The sequence below is a fragment of the Mobula hypostoma genome, chromosome 11, assembly GCF_963921235.1.
Source record: "Mobula hypostoma chromosome 11, sMobHyp1.1, whole genome shotgun sequence".
Taxonomy (NCBI): domain Eukaryota; kingdom Metazoa; phylum Chordata; class Chondrichthyes; order Myliobatiformes; family Myliobatidae; genus Mobula; species Mobula hypostoma.
In genome coordinates this window covers 89,888,512-89,906,446 of record NC_086107.1, presented here as the reverse complement: position 1 = coordinate 89,906,446, position 17,935 = coordinate 89,888,512, and positions in this window count along the sequence as shown.

Below are 17,935 nucleotides of genomic sequence, written 5' to 3'. Positions count from 1 at the left end.
GATAGAACACAAGTCCTTTCTCCATGGTGATCTGTTCAATGATTTTTACTCCTCGTATATGAAGGATATAAGTAATAAAGTCAAATCAGGTCAAGTCAAGTCAAGTCAATTCATTGTGTTTTTCCCTGTTGGGTGGCAGTTTTACAGCATCGAATCCCCGCACGTCATGCAGAGTTACGTGGGCGTTGAGGAAGATGCCAGGCGCTTAATCAGAATCCGCAAGGCAGCAATTCTGCAGGAACTGAAGAAGAAGTTGACCCAACAGATGGCCAAGATACAGGCAAGCATACACTGGGCTCATACTGAAAGGTAGACTTGCATCTTCACAGTGCCTTTTACATCCCCTTTGGGATGTTCAAAATGCCTTACACCCACAGACTCGGGTGGAGATACATTCACTGTTGTAATATGGGAATTTGCATAGCTCATTCCCACAGACAATATGATGACATCATTGTTAGTGATGCTCAGTGACTGATAAGTATCAAGTTCTATATGCCTGGTCATCAGCTAAACAGAGGAATCTTTTCCTTTCAACTAGACAATCACGAGTCGTTTTAGTTTAGCCTCTTTAGCCATGTAACATTCCCTCCAATGCCCTGTGATCCAGCATTTTCTCTAGTCAGGAAAGTATCTGATAATTTGGCACACTCACCTTTGATGCCAGATGGGCAGATATTCTGGATTATTGATTAATGGCCCAACACACTTCAGATTTTTTTTTGTTTGACTATTACAAAGTATTATAGTAAATGCTAGATTTAAAGGGAACATGGGAATGGGAGCCCTGCTGTGTGAAAAGGGAAGCCTACTTTTACCTGGCGATCTGGGTGCCGAAACTTGGGATTTCCAAACAGCCGGTCGGCAGATGAGTAGAATTTAACTGGGATTACCATATAACCTGAAGAGACAAAATTCCTTTTTTGTACAGATTGGAAAGTCTAGATTTGGACAAGCTCATCGTTCCCCCTATCAGAGGTTTCCATGCCTATGAGGACCCTGTAGAATCCAGCATCACATTGCCTCTTTATCTGTTTCAGCACTAATGCTGTCATTCTAGAAATCTTGCTCCAAACCCTTTTCAGAGAACCTATTCAGGAATCTCTCCTAAACACAATACTAGAATCTTTTATCTCCAAAGTCCTGACAACGAATCTGAGGTTCACAAAAATGAACCCAGGAATGAAAGGGTTAACATTTGAGAAGCATTTGATTGCTCTGGGCCTGTACTCACAGGAATTTAGAAGAATGAGGGGAGGAATGTCATTGGAAGCTATCAAGTGATGAAAGGTCTGAATAAAGTGGATGTGGAGAGGACGTGTCCCATAGTGGGGGAGTCTAGGCCCAGAGGGCACAGCCTCATAATTGAGAGATGTCCATTTAGAACAGAGATGAGGAGAAATTTCTTCAGCCAGAGGGTGATGAATCATTAGAATTCATTGCCACAGATGGCTGTCCAGGTCAAGTCATTGGATAGATTTAAAGCGGAGGTTGATAGGTTCTTGATTAATCATAGAGAGTCAAAAGTTGCAGGGAGAAGGCAGGAGAATGGTGTTGAGAGGGGTAATAATGGAGCAGACTTGATGGGCTGAATGGCCTAATTTGGCTCCTATGCCTAATGGACGAAGACAGGAAACAATATGGCCAATATCATTTTTCCAATTCAGTTTGCATTTTTCTCTAGTAGAAAAAAAACACTCTCCTTTTCTAACCAAACAGTAAGCAATCCCTTCTCAACAGTAAACCAAGACATATAACCACACCCTAGACATTTCTGAACGTATAACATTTGAAAATTTTTCCTGACTTCCCACAGTGAGGCCTGAGCACCGACCCGCCTCAGTTCAGAGGGATAACCTCTATCTTCACCCTGTGTTAGAGGGCCCTCAGCAGTTTGAATAATCATAGAGAATTTTCTCCTATTTATGTTTCGACCATATTGCTATCATTCAAGTTATTCCGCCTAGTTTATTTTCAGTTACCAGTTTTCATTTTACTTTTAAGTCCAATTTACTCTTTTCAGTCATTTCTCTTAATTAATCTGTATTCTCTGTACATTCGCGTCTGAATATTTGCAGCTTTTCCTTGTAGTTTGACACTCTGGTTCGAGTGGAGCGTCCTCGCCCCACTAACTGCCACGACTTCTGCCGAATCCTCTCCAGTAGCGACTCCGGTTGGGTGATAACTTTAATAGGTAGTCCCCTGTCCGCCAGGTCCAACGTTGCCTCCTCCACCGTAGCGTAAGTTTTTGTCCCTTCGTCGTAAAAGACTCTCAACCGAGCTGGATACAGGGTCTGGAATCTGATGTTGTTTTCCTTCAGGACTCTCCGTGTTTCCGTATATTCCTTCCGTCTGGCAAGAATCCCCGGTGCGTAGTCGTGGTCTAAACTGAATTTGCAGTTGTTCCACATGAAACCTTTCTTTTGCCATGCTCTTTTAAGCACCTCATCCTTCGTTCTGTAACTGAGAAATCTGATCAGAATCGATCTGGGCTGGGCGCCTGCCGGAGGCTGTGGTGCCAACGCGCGGTGAGCCCTTTCTATCTGTAGGTCTTTTGCGGCCGGTATATCAAGGTTCTCTCTAAGCAGCTTCTCCACGAAGGGAATCATCAATCCGCGTTTACCTTCGGTTCCTTCGGGAACTCCGTAGATCCTCACATTTCCCCTTCTCGAGCGGCCTTCTTGATCTATTAGTTTCCACTGGAGCTGGTCTTGTAGCTTCAGCATTTCTGCTATCACTTCCTCGGCATTTTGTAGCTTCTCTTCAATTCCAACAATCCTCGCTTCGGCTTCATCTATCCGCGAGTTAGTTTTTACTATTTCTCCTTTAATATCTTCCAGCTGTTTGCTGTTATCTTGTCGGAACTCGCGAATCTCTCCGAGAATCAAAGACAGAGTCACCGATTCCCCCTCATTATCTCCGTCCTGGCTTGCCGTGGGGGAGCTAGGCCCGTCGCCTTGCTGCATCTCTTTATGTTTATCAGCCTTCGAAGCGGACTTTTTATTCTTGTTCCTAGACATCATCCTTGCCCCTTTTATTAATATAGTTATGCAATATTAAGTATTTGTCTAAATTCGATTTTGGGGCAGTTTACCTTCTTTTTTGTCGAGAGACCTTTTCCTTACGCCGCCATTCCCTTGATGACCCGGAAGTCCGGCCAATATCATTTTTCAACACTCACTATTCCTCCCAACTTTGTGGTCCTTTGAGATCTGCTTGGGTATCAAATTAAAACCCAAACGCATCATGTCTAAACCCATATAGCAATCTCAGAGGTGCTCTTCATCTGCTTGAGGTTGAAACACCAAATAACAGAGGAACTGTGCAGTTAGACCAAACTCTGCAGGGCCAAGTCTGCCTGACTCTTCTCTCAGGATGTACACCCCACTGAACCCTGTTTCGCACATTCAGGGCCCTAGAGGCCTGGGTCAGATGCATTCTATTATTTGTACGTTAACAGATTAAAGTGAAACCGAGCTGATGTGGGCCAAGCAAACGTAATGCATTGGTTTTGTTGCAGGAACTGATGAAACAATGTGAGCAAGCTGAAGGTCGGAAACACCGTTCAAGCCTTAACAGATGTTGATATTGTCAATAAAGACAAGATTACCTTGATATCTGTGGCTGCCTCAATCTGTCTTCCACCTTTTTCCCTCTCAAGCTTTCTGGTCCTCTCTCTTCCATGCTCCCCTCGCTCAGAGGCGTTTAAATAATTGCCCCGAGTTACACAAGGCAAATGAGCAAAAGGTTGCCCTAGTTTGTAGGAGGGAGGGTGATCAGAGGGTTTAGGGAGTTAATTCTGTTACGTACCCCGTAACTGGGTTGCCGAACCAGCAGAAGTGGATCACTCAGTTGGAGTCTGGAGTTTTATTAAAGAAACAAGCAACACAGTAATCGAAAGGATAATAAATGCAACAGTTCAGCGATGATAAACACACATGTGCACAGAATTAAGATAACAGCATCAATCAAGCTCTATCGTTGTCTAGGGGTAAATGACCAAATTTCAAAATGACTCAAAGTTCAGTCCAGTTCAGTTCGCAGTAATCGTTGCCATGGCGATGGACAACGTGGGGGAAGAGAGAGATAGAACAGGAACAACTGATCATTCAGAACAATGCTTCACTCACAGACCGGCGAGATTGCTCACAAGCAACTTTTTGGGCGGGTCCTTGGTGATGTCACCTGAGGTCACCGACTGTGACCCCTCCTCCAGATGCGGTCGATCCTCTGCAGTGAACCTGGCACCCAGGCAAGGGCGGACACACACCGAGTTCCCGCTGATCGTACCTTTCCACCCCGGGCGTTGTCTGATACTTCTCACCCACTCGTGAGAGGCGCACCGCTTCCAGGGTCTCGTTACCTCGGGTGGCGTGTGTGTCTGTCTTAGCGAACCTGTCCCTTTTTATCCCCCTGCTGGGGTATCGCCTGTCCATCACTTCAAACAGTTCAGGGTTCAAAGGGGGGAGCCGCTCCAGACAGCTCTCTCTCCCACGTCCCTTCATTACACATCTCCAGACGCTGCTCCATTGTTCCTATCTCTCCTTCCCCTGAGGGCAGGTGGCAGACCAACTGCTGATGCCACTGATGCTAGCCCAGGCCAGCAAACATCTTAATTTTATGTGTATTCTCGTAACAATTCCAAACCACGGTCCAGGCTGCTGAAGACACGCCTTGCCTTGCGCTGTCTGTACAGCAACAGGAAATCATCATCATAGACATCCGTTAGTCTCGTGAGACCATGGATTTGCACCTTGGAAGGTTTCCAGGGTGCAGGCCTGGGCAAGGTTGTAAAAAACCTCTGAGAGGATCACCAAGGTCTCCTTTGCCCCTATTTTGTGACATTTACTGGGGGTATTGTATGAAAGGGGCCCAAAGTATTGCTGAAGATCCCTACCACCCATTCCACAATCTCTTTGGACCCATTACCATCAGGAAGAAGGCCATCAGGACCAGGACTGCCAGACTGGGTAACAGCTTCTTCTCTCAGGCTGTGAGACTAATGAGTACCCTGGCACCACCGAGGTCTCGTCACTAGGACAGCAAGCTGTTTACTATCTACAATACTGTTTACTGTTCACCTGTGCTGTACAGTATGTGCATTTTTAATTACGTTATTAACTAATTGGTGGTACATTTTGTTTCATATGCTGTGCATGATATAAGTTTTATGCCACACCATGGTCCAGAGGAATGTTGCTTTATTTTGTTGTATATAATGTACAGTCAGATGACAATAAACTTGAAGTTGAACTTGGAGGAGCTAGGAGGGATTCAGAAAGAAGGCTGTGAAATTGAATAGCGAGTTTTGTTAAACAGGGACCTAGTAAGGACTTGGGGAGATGGATGAATGGAACAACGGTGATTTAGAATTTATTATGGGAGGCCATACATGAGAATAGTCTCATTCTAAACATTTTTTTTTCCTTTTATTGGTGAATCTACACTGCTATCTCATTATGTCCTAGCCCAGATGATGTGACCCACTAATTCTTAATGTTGAAGACAAAGACTGCCCAAGTTCTTGGGAAAACAGCTGTTGGGATATCCATAGTCTGTTGATTCGACACGGTGGACCAATACAATGCCTGGTGTTGTTATTCTACGCAATATATCATCTTTATGAAAATAGGAAGTGGGATTTTGGGTATTGCAAACCAGATTTATATATGGTGATCCTCACTACAGATTATACCGTTCCCTTTAGCAGAACATTCTCTCCACTGAGTCGTGCTGCAAATCTGAAATCGAAGCTGCAATTGCTGGAAATAGTCAGCAGGTCAGGCAGCATCTACGTAGAGAGACACAAAAAGAAGGTCTCAGGCTGATGCCTCCTTATACTTACGCAGAATGCGTGGGTGATTTCTGCTGACCTTAGATCTCTTGGGTTCCTGTGATCAATTGGTAAGATGGAAACTAAGATTTCCAAATATTATCCCTGGTCAAGAACATCCTTCACCATTTCAGCCAGCTCCAATGCAACCCACCACCAGTCATAAGCTTCCTGCTTTCAGGGGGGATTGCTCTTCACAATAACTCGGTTAACCCCAACCACCCCTGTCTGTCTCCTGGCATTTCTCCTTGCTACCGAAGGAGATGTTACACCTGTCCCTTCACTTCTTCCATCACCACCATGCAGGGACTAAACGAGTGAGGCAGAGGTTCCCTTGTCCCTCTTCTAACCTGGTTTACTGCATTCAGTGTTCACAAGAAGGCTGTCCCTGCATTGGGCAAACCGGATATAGATTAACCAACTGTTTTGCAGATCATCTGTGCTCTGTCACAACCAGTATCTCCAGCTTCCAGTTGCATATTTCCCACCCCCACAGTGACCAGTCTGTCCTCGGACTTCTCCACTGCATCCGAGAGGCCAAAAGCAAATTGGATTAACAACATCTCACATTCTGCTTGGACAGCTGACAACCCAATAGCATGAGTATTTAATTTACGTGTTTCAGGTAATCTACATCCCTGGTGCTCTCCCCCACACACTCACCTAGCTACCTGGTTTTCTTTGTTCACTCGTCCCATCCCCATTCCATTTCTCCACCTGGATTCACCTGTCCATTCTCCCCTTCCCACCTGGTTCACCTATCACACACCAGCCTCTTTGATGTGCTATACACTGGCACTTTCCTCATCCCTCTCAGTCCTGATGCAGGACCCAAAACACTGACAATTCCTTTCTCTTCCGCAGATGCTGCTCAGCCCAATGTGTTCCTCCAGCAGATGAATTTTTGCTCCACATTCCATCCTTTTTTGTCGTTTTCAGGGAACAATGGACTTGCACCTTGAGATCCCTCTTTATATCAATGCTCCCAAGGATTCTGTCTTTTACTCTATGCACTTCCTTTACATTTGACCTCCTAAAACGCAGCACCTCACACTTATGCAGATCAAACTTTTGTTGATTATTTCCTGCATTTTCCGGTTTCCTTTATTTCAGATTTTTAGCATCTTCAGCTTCTGAAACACAGCTGGGAGCTGTTGAGGTTTAGGGTGGACTTACCTCCTGACTCCACACTGATCTGGCCGCAAACACATTTGTCCTGTGCTGTTCCAGAGGGGAGGCTGTAACTCTGAAACCTCACAAGGAATGGCACACCCCAGCCAAGGCCATACACCTAGCCCACACTCTGCACCCTGGTTCCAGTACTACCTGTGCACTAGTTGTAGTCTTCAGTACCTATGCTGTGTTGGTGGACAAATTGCGGAAACATCCTCAAACTGCCCAGATCGCATTGAGATATCCAACCTCAGAGCCCAGATGCACAAGTATGGTGTCTCGCCCCAGTCATCTGTAGAAAGCTCAGTGTAATGCCCTGGTTAAGATTTCTACTGTGATGCTGTAGGTATTTCATTTTAACAGTTCTCTGCAAAAGCAGTGTGTCCTGCTGGTAGAATGTATTGGTTTTGGCTAAAGATAAGAAACCCTGCCATTCAACTTAGGAATATTGTGTCAGCCAATCAGGATGGTGGGGCCTAGAGAAAGTTCTAGAGAGAGCGGGGAGGAGAGAGATTTGATTTGTTAGTTATATTTGCTTAGTACATTGCTTTACTCTCTCTGCTCTCTCATGGCCCTGGCGCTAGACATAGCTTGTACACATCTATATATGGCTACTGACACCAATGTTGTTGACGGACTCTCAGATGGTGACAAGGAGGCTTACAGGAGTGAAATAGATCAGCTGGTTGAGTGGTGTCACGCAATATCAGCAAGATCAAGGAATAGATTGTGGACTTCAAGAAAGTGATGTTGGGAGAATATACTCCAGCCATTGAAGGGCCAATGGTGTAAAGGGTGAGCAGCTTCAAGTTCCTAGATGCCAATATCTCTGACGATCTATCCTATATTCAACACATTGTCTTGGACGTTTTTACTGTGATTGCAAGACCCTATTGGAATTTAGTAATTGGAAATTAGTAATGTAGAATACTGCAAGTCTGGTTCACTGGGACATTGGTGAGGCTGACAGCTGGAGAGCTGCATTGCCTTGGTCATCGCAAGGACCAAACCTTCATGTCGCGGCGTTGCCTGTCGCAGCCGACCAGGAGAGACGATGCCAGGGTAGTGTGGGTGGGAGCAAAGGCCTCTATGGGCATGCTAGAATATGTACTGCATTGGGAGCTGGCCCTTCCCATTTGTACTGCCCTCTAGTGTTCAATCTGTGGAAGTCAAGCTGGACCAGGACAACATCCCACGTACCATCAATGTACAAGCCAAGCCATTCAGGGACTTGGGCTATATTTTTTTGGTGACAGATTGTATGCTTTTTTCTGCTATTGTAACCATATACAATATGTACTGGTGCTGTGTGCTGTTGGTTATGTGTTTTGCAGCTTGGCCCTGGAGGAACCTGTTTCATTTGGCTGTATTCATGTATGGTTGAATAATAATTGAGGTGAGTGTGGCTCCCCACCCTCTCCTATTTTGACAAATTTTTACAGGAGCATCATTGGGAGTGTCCTGACCAGCTGCATCACCGTCTGGAATGGGAATTGCAAGGCATCTGACTGCAGTCCCTGCAAAGGATTGTGAGGACTGCTGAGATGATCACCCATAGGAGATAGTTATCAGGAGTGCTGTGTGTGCAAGAACCTTAGCATTGTCAATGATCCCTTCCATCCGTCCAACAATCTCTAACCCCCTACCATCAGGCAGGAGATACTGCAGCATGAGGACACCAACTGTTAGGCTAGGAAACAGCTTCTTTCCCCAGGCCATGAGATGACTGAACTTCTTGACACCAGATATGAATCTCGTCATAAGATCATAAGGTATAGGAACAGAATCAGGCCAATTGGCCCATCAGGTCTGCTCTGTCATTACATCATGACTGATACAATTTTCCTCTCAGCCCCAATCTCCTGCATCTTCCTGTATCCCGTCATTCTCTCACCAGTCAACAATCTATTAACCTGTGCCTTAAATATGCATAAAGACTTGGCCTCCACGGCTGCCTGCGGCAAAGAATTCCACAGATTCACTACTCTCTGGCTAAGGAAATTCCTCCTCATCTCCTTTCTAAAATGGTGCCCCTCTATTCTGAGGCTGTGTCCTCTGGTCTTAGACCCTCCCACCATAGGAAACATCCTCTCCACATCCACTCTATCAAGGCCTTTCATCATTTGATAGGTTTCAATGAATGCACCCCTCATTCTTCTGAATTGCAGTGAATGCAGGCCCAGAGCTATCAAACGCTCTTCACCTGACAAGCCATTCAATCCTGGAATCATTTTCGTGAACCTCCTTTGAACCGTCCCCAGTTTTAGCATGTCCTTTCTCAGATAAGGGGCCCAAAACTGCTCACAATACTCTAAGAGGGAGCTCACCAGTGATTTATAAAGTCTCAACAAGACATCCTTACTTTTATAGTTTAGTAGTTTTCTTGAAGTGAATGCTAACATCATATTTGCATTCTGCACCAGAGATTCAACCTGCAAATTAACCTTTAGGGAATCCTGCACAAGGATTCCCAAGATGCTTTGCAACTCAGTGTTTTGGTATTTAATCTCCATTTAGAAAACAGTCAACCCTTTCAGTTCTTCTACCAAAGTACTTCAGCATACACTTCCCCACACTGTATTCCATCTGTCACTTTTTTGCCTATTCTTCTAATTTGTCTAAATACTTCTGGAGCCTCTCTACTTTCTCAAAACTACCTGCCCCTCCACCTATCTTCATATCATCTACAAACTTCGCAATAAAGCCATTAATTCCATCATCCAACTCATTTGCATATAATGTAAAAATAATCAGTTCCAACACAGACCCCTTTGGAACACCACTAGTCACTGGCAGTCAACCAGAAAAGGCTCCCTTTATCCCCACTCTTTGCTGACTGCCACGGTCTCAACATGTTATGAAATGCCAGTAGTGTTATGCTGTTTACTTTTTAACTTGTATCATATATGCAGCTTATCATTTGTTGATTTATTTGTGGTAATGTTAAGTTATGTGTTATGTGTGTGTTGTACACCTTGGTCCAGAGTGAAGTTTTGTTTGGTGATATATATGTGTACGGTTGAATGACAATAAACTGAACATGAAAATGAACTTGAATTACACTTCAATTTTGTCATGATGCAATCATGACAAAGGCACTCAGCCGCTGTACTTCGTTAGGAGTTTGAGGTAATTTGGTACATCACCAAAGACTGTTGCAAATTTCTGCAGATTGGAGAGCACTTTGGCTGGTTGTGCAATTACCTGGTAAGGAGCTTCCAATGGGAAGGATTACTGGAGACTTCATCATGGTTGCAAGAATATTTTGAAGAGGCAGTGCTCCAAGACAGCAGCATCCATCATTAAGCACACTTACTAAGTGGGACATGCCCTCTTCTTTTTACTCCCATCAGGCCTCACCTGTAAGGACTGTCTGGGGTATAGAAGGCCACATCGGGAGCACTGGACGCAGTATATCACCCCAGCTGACCCACAGGTGAAGTGTCACCTCACCTGTGAGTCGGCTGGGGTGATATACTGCATCCAGTGCTCCCAATGCAGCCTTCTATATTTTGGCAAGACCCAATGCAGACTGGGAGATCATTTCGCTGAACACCTACACTCTATCCGCCAGAGAAAGCAGGATCTCCCAGTGGCCACACATTTTAATTGCATGTTCCATTCCCATTCTGATATGTCTATCCACGGCCTCCTCTACTGTAAAGATGAAGCCACACTCAGGTTGGAGGAACAACACCTTATATTCCGTCTGGGTACCCTCCAACCTGATGGCATGAACATCGACTTCTCTAACTTCCGCTAATGCCCCACCTCCCCCCCGTACCCCATCCGTTATTTATTTATATACACACATTGTTTCTCTCTCTCTCCTTTTTCTCCCTCTGTCCCTCTCACTATACCCCTTGCCCATCCTCTGGGCTTCCCCCCTCCCCTTTTCTTTCTCCCTAGGCCTCCTGTCCCATGATCCTCTCATATCCCTTTTGCCAATCAACGGTCCAGCTCTTGGCTCTATCCCTCCCCCTCCTGTCTTCTCCTATCATTTCGGATCTCCCCCTCCCCCTCTCACTTTCAAACCTCTTACTAGCTCTTCTTTCAGTTAGTCCTGACGAAGGGTCTCGGCCCAAAACATCGACTGTACCTCTTCCGAGAGATGCTGCCTGGCCTGCTGCATTCACCAGCAACTTTTATGTGTGTAAGCCTGATTCTGTTCCGTCCAGCTGTTTCTGATTGTTTTAGGTGTGTGTGTCTTTGTGATCTTTTAGCTCTATTTTAATAAACAAATTTCAGCAATGTTTTTATTTTAACAGGTCTTGCTAGGTTTCTGAAGTTTTAAAATGTTAAACATACCATCAAAATTAAAGCGTTGGCACCTGGTCTTCGAGGATGGTGTCCCTCTGCCTCTCAAACCCATCCTGTTATTGCAGCCAGGTCACTGTCCTGAGCCGTGCTCCCAGCAGCATATTGGGCTCAGGACCACGCTGTAGCCTTTGCCGACCTCACAGGCCACCTGACTGCACATATTTAGTATTGGTCGGTAATGCAGTCCTGATGGGTTCCTACCCTCCTCCCATCCATTCTCCCCATCTCCCTCACTTGATTCCATGCTCCACCTGCCTCTCCAATCAGTCTCCATCATCTTCAGCCCTTTGTTGCCTCCACCTACCACCTCCAGCCACTTTGCTCCCCCTACGTTCAGCTGCCTATCAACCCTGTCATGGCCAATTAACTGGACTCTGAAAACTTGCACTAGTTCCTCAAGCACAGTTTATTCCCAAGAACAGTATAACCCCTGTCACCAAACTGCTCTAATGTTTGAACAAAGTGATATGAGTTTTATACAGAAATGGACTAATTGCGTACAGATATCGACCAATCAGTAACCTCATGGATGTTCCAATTCTTTATTTGCATAATCAATCACCAATCACACTACGATAATACAGGTATTAGTAGAAAACATAATCTCCATGTTAAAGCCCCAGAATCTGTAAAGTAACTGACCATTTGTAATGGGCACCCTAGAATCCTTAGCTTGCATCATTATCTTGTCTTGGTATGCCAAATGGCTCTGGGCCCCTGCTATGCAAAGGGGAGATATGCTCTTCAAAGACCTTTCTTGCCTGTGCTGTCTGTATACCACCTGTAAAATATCCTCTCCCGTACATTATCTTAACTATTCCTTATTAGAGGACTCTCTGATCTACGGGCTGTTCCCGGGGACGCACACGGAGACCAACATCCGGTGCTGCTGGCAGATCATCAACTCGGTGAGAGACGCTCTTTGGTCGGCCCGAAACTTGATGATCTACCAGCACATGGAGATGTCTGTGGGAGAATGCTGCAGACTGGCACATTCTCGGCTGCAGGAGTACGTGCTGAGGAACGCACTGAAACTCGGTGCAGCCACTGCAAGGGCCCGGTGGGGAAGGACCACAGTTTAGGTTTCTTCTCCCGCGGGAGTGGGAGGGGTCGGGTGGCGGAGAGTATACTCCTCAACAATGGTGTAGTAAGGTGAACCAACGGAGTGCCACGTGGGTGGCCAAAGTATGGATATGTAGAGACCATATGGGAAACATATGTAAAGGATTGAGAGTCATTGAATGGTTTATTGTATATAATTTTATTTCTGAATAAAGTATATTTTGAAAAACAAACTATTCCTTATCACGATTTTCACACCCCTCCTCACCTGGATTCACCTATCGCTTGTTAACTCTGGTACTAACCTTTCCTCATATTTTTACACTGACTATGCCCCCCTTTAACCTTCAGAATCCACTTGAAAGAGGTACAGGAGCCTTATGACTCACACCCCAAGTTCAGGAACAGTCATTACCCCTCATCCATCAGGCTCTTGAACCAAAGGAGATAACTTCACTTGCCCCATCATTGAACTGTTCCCACAACCAATGGACTCACTTTCAAGGACTCTACATCTCATGCGCTCAATATTTATTGCTTATTTATTATTATTATTATTATTTGTATTTGCATAGTTTGCTGTATTCTGCAATCTGGTTGAATGCCATAGTTGGGCAGTCTTTCATTGATTCCGTTGTGGTTATTAGTTTATTGATCTATTGAGTATGCCTACAAGAAAATGAATCTCAAGGTTGTATATATGTCCTTTGACAATAAATTAATTTTGAATATTGATGTATCTTGATACAAAATGTTGATTGTTCGTTCTTCTCCATAGATGTTGCTTAGATTTCCTCCGGGGGATTTCCTTAAGTTCTGAAAAGTTCTTCAAAACTTTTGCATGTCCATTCTTGATGTAACTCATGGATGTCATGCACTGCTGACCACAACTTTTTCTTCCATCAGCTTTTCCCATCACTGCAAGATGTTCGAGCTTCTCTTTCAGCTGATCCCAGAAATTCCTGCTGCCATGTTCTGATTGATGGTAACATCTCTCTTCTTATTCCAGGTTTACGCAACACTTCCTCGTTTGTTCCTCTGTCCTTCCACAATATTTTCGCTATTCTTCTCAAAAACCACATTAAGGGCATAGATAAGTTGAATTGTCACAGTCTAAAGTGCATAGGTTTTATAAGAGAGAGGGAAATTTAAAGGGGATATGAGAGACAGCTTTTTCACAAAGGATTGTGGGTATGTGGAATGAGTTTCCAGATGAAATGGTGGAGGTGGGTAGAATTACAGATTTTAAAAGACATTTGGATGAATACGCGGATAGGACAGGTTTAGAGAAATATGGGCCAAATGTAAGCAAATTGAACTAGCTTGGATCTAGTGCTTTCTGGCATATACAACGAATATATTCTTCTCGGGCTTTCAGCTGGTTAGAGATATTGACTTTAACTGATGTTTCGATGACAAGATCTGCCATCTTCATCGGGGTGATGTCTGGGCACGTATATTCCGGTGGTATTTATACCCCCATCGTCCATCCCTCCTGATTGGTTAGTCCTCATCCAAGATGGGACAGCAGAAACCTGACTGGGTGAGGACTAACCAATCAGGAGGGTCAGACGATGGGGGTATAAGTTCAACCGGACTAGACTGGCTCAGGCATCATCCCTGATGAAGATGGCAGAGTTTGTCATTGAAACATTGTTAACATCAATACCTGTACCTGGCTGGAAGTCCAGGAAGAGTGTATTGGAATTGCTTAGGTAGACAACATGGTTAGAATGAACAAGTAAAACCAAAGGGCTTTTTTTTCCATGTTGTATAACTCTGTGAATCTATTGAAAATGTGACAAACTACCTGCACACTAGATTCCAATAAATAGTGGTGTAATATTGACTAAGCATGAAGAATTAAGATTGGTAAGGAGAACAGTTATTGTGATCCAAGTTAATGCAATGGGATTCCCTGCACTCACAAAGAGATGTGGAAATGTACTTTTCTTGTAGTAGTAACAAAATGGCAATTTTGTCTGTAACAAAATGGAACCTGTACTGTACCAGAGTGCCTAGCTAACAGAGTTTTTGCAACATTATGCCAATGGACCTTCAGTACATGACAAACTGCAGAAAGACAAGCAGATACGTTACTGGAAGAATGAGAAGTACACTGATTAAACAGGTGAACAGAATGTACCCTGACCTTGAACTGGCATGCAGTAGCTACCACTTGTGCATAAAGGAGTGACTATGTTGTTTTTTTTTTCTTTTCGAAGCTATCACCAGCTCTTGTGTGGTACTCGTCTTCCCTTGCTGCAAGTAAAATAATTGATCCACTCCGAGTTAATTGTTGTTTGTTTTAAGACATAGCAAAAAGGTGGGTGACAGAGAGCAGCCTCTTTTGAAAGCAATATCTTTGATATCCAGCAATCCCTCACTATGACATTATTTTCACAGTTTACAGTGTCGGGCTTGAACCCATTTCTGTTCGACATTTGTGGACAACTCATTGGTCCAGTACATGATAGCATCTGGATTGCTTGGCAGAGCAGTTTTTATTGAGGTGCAAAGCTGCTCAGGAAAAAGAACCACATCCATTATTGTATTTATTTATTTTATTAATTTAGAGATACAGCGCAGAATAGGCGCTTTTGGCCCTTTGACCAGCGACCCCCAATTTAACCCTAACCCTAATTACGGGTGTGGGCACGTGGACAAGTGGTTAAGGCATTGGACTAGTGACCTGAAGGTCGTGAGTTCGAGCCCCATCTGAGGGAACGTGTTGTGTCCTTGAGCAAGGCACTTAATCACACATTGCTCTGCAACAACACTGGTGCCAAGCTGTATGGGTCCTAATGCCCTTCCCTTGGACAACATTGGTGTCATGGAGAGGGGAGACTTGCAGCATGGGCAACTGCTGGTCTTCCATACAACCTTGCCCAGGCCTGTGCCCTGGAAAATGAAGACTTTCCAGGCGCAGATCCATGGTCTCCCAAGACTAACGGATGCCTTTACTTTACCTTAATTATGGGTCAATTCACAATGATCAATTAACCCAACCATATGTTTTTGAACTGTGAGAGGAATCTGGAGCGCCTGGAGAAATCAGAATCAGGCTTATTATCACCGGAATGTGACGTGAAATTTGTTCACTTAGCAGCAGCAGTTCAATGCAATACCTAATATAGAAGAGGAAAAAAATAATCGATTACAGTATACATTGCAAAAAAAACCAAGAAATAATATATATTAGAAAAGTGAGGTAGTGTTCATGGGTTCGACGTCCATTTAGGAATCGGATGGCAGAGGGCAAGAAGCTGTTCCTGAATCACTGAGTGTGTCCCTTCAGGCTTCTGTACCTCCTACCTGATGGCAACAGTGAGAAAAGGGCATGCCCTGGGTGCTAGAGATCCTTAATAATGAATGCTGCCTTTCTGAGACACCGCTCCTTGAAGATGTCCTGGGTACTTTGTAGGCTAGTACCCAAGATGGAGCCGACTAAATTTAGAACCTTCTGCAGCTTCTTTCGGTCCTGTGCAGTAGCCCCCCCCCCCACCCCCATACCAGACAGTGACACAGTCTGTCAGAATGCTCTCCACAGTACATCTGAAGAAGTTTTTGAGTGTATTTGTTGACATGCCAAATCTCTTCAAATTCCTAATGAAGTATAGTGACTGTCTTGCCTTCTTTATAACTGCATCGATATGTTGGGACCAGCTTAGATCCTCAGAGATCTTGACACCCAGGAACTTGAAACTGCTCCTCTCTCCACTTCTGATCCCTCTATGAGGATCGGTATGTGTTCCTTCGTCCTACCCTTCCTGAAGTCCACAATCAGCTCTTTCATCTCACTGATGTTGAGTGCCAGGTTGTTGCTGCGGCAGCACTCCACTAGTTGGCATATCTCACTCCTGTATGCCCTTTCCTCTCCACCTGAGATTCGACCAACAATGGTTGTATCATCAGCAAATTTATAGATGGTATTTGAGCTATGCCTAGCCACACAGTCATGGGTATAGAGAGAGTAGAGCAGTGGGCTAAGCACACACCCCTGAGGTGCACCAGTGTTGATCGTCAGCGAGGAGGAGATATTATCACCACTTCGCACTAACTGTGGTCTTCCAGTTAGGAAGCTGAGGATCCAATTGCAGATGGATGTACAGAGGCCCACGTTCTGTAACTTCTCAATCAGGATTGTGAGAATGATGGTGTTGAATGCTGAGCTATAGTCAATGAACAGTATCCTGACATAGATGTTTGTATTGTCCAGTGGTCTAAGGCCATGTGGAGAGCGATTTAGATTGCATCTGCCATTGACCTATTGTGGCAATAGGCAAATTGCAATGGGTCCAGGTCCTTGCTGAGGCAGGAGTTCAGTCTAGTCATGACCAATCTCTCAAAGCATTTTATCACTGTAGGTGTGAATGCTACCGGGCAATAGTCATTAAGGCAGCTGACATTCCACTGGGAGCATTCCTTACAGATGACACTGGGATTAAATTCTGATGCCCCAAGATGTAATAGTATTGCACCAAGCCATACACTACCATGGTGCCCAATTAGTGTCTTTCATGCTCCCTCCTGAAGCAGGTGACAATGAATGAAGTCACTTCATTCTCCTCTGTTGTCTTGTGGTTTGTTGTTTCACTACAGTGTTGTATTGTGGCAGCTGCTGGGTTACACCTGAAACACCAAACCTAAGCCCAGCTGCTAACACGATAGCTCCTGGAGAGGTATCTCCAGGGACTTAGTCAATAAGCCAACCCTGACTGACGAAGGCCAGCGTGCCAACAGCCTTCTTACCACGTTGTCTGTCTGTGATGCCACTTTCAAGAACCATGAACCTGAACTCCAAGGTCCCTCTGTTCTACAACACTCTCCAGCACCCTACCGTCTGCACCTTCTGAGGATTTATTGAGCATTTTTCCTCCGGATCACACACAGTCAATATGATGGCAAATTTCGCATACGTGGTGAAGGATCCCACAACACACTGAAAGAATGTGAAATGCTCTACGTAAATGTGAAGCTCTCCCTCCAACTTCTGACAGGACTTGTGCCTAGCACAAAATGCTGGAGGAACTCATCATTGGAAATGAATAAACCATCAAAGCTTCAGGCTGACACCTCAATGACTATCACCCAGTAGCATTTACATCCACTGTGATGAAGTGTTTTGAGAGCTTGGTGATGAAACTCCTGCCCGAGAAGTGACTTAGATCCGTTTCAATTTGCCTACCACAGCACAGCTCTCTACTCAACTCTAGTACATCTGGTCAGCAAAGACGAATATATCAGGATGCTCTTTACTGACCACAGCTCAGAATTCAATAACCTCATCCCCTCAAGACTAATCAATAAGCTCCAAGACCTAGGCCTCAATACCTGCTTGTTCAATTGGATCCTGGATTTCCTCACTTGCAGACCCCGGTCAGTTTGGATTGGCAACAACGTCCCTTCCACGAACCCCATCATCACAGGTGCAGCACAAGGCTGTGTGCCTAGCCCCCTGCTCTACTTGCTTTCTGGTTATGACTGTGTGGCTAAGCATAGCTCCAATGCCATATTCGAGTCCGCTGATGACTCCACAGTTTAGGC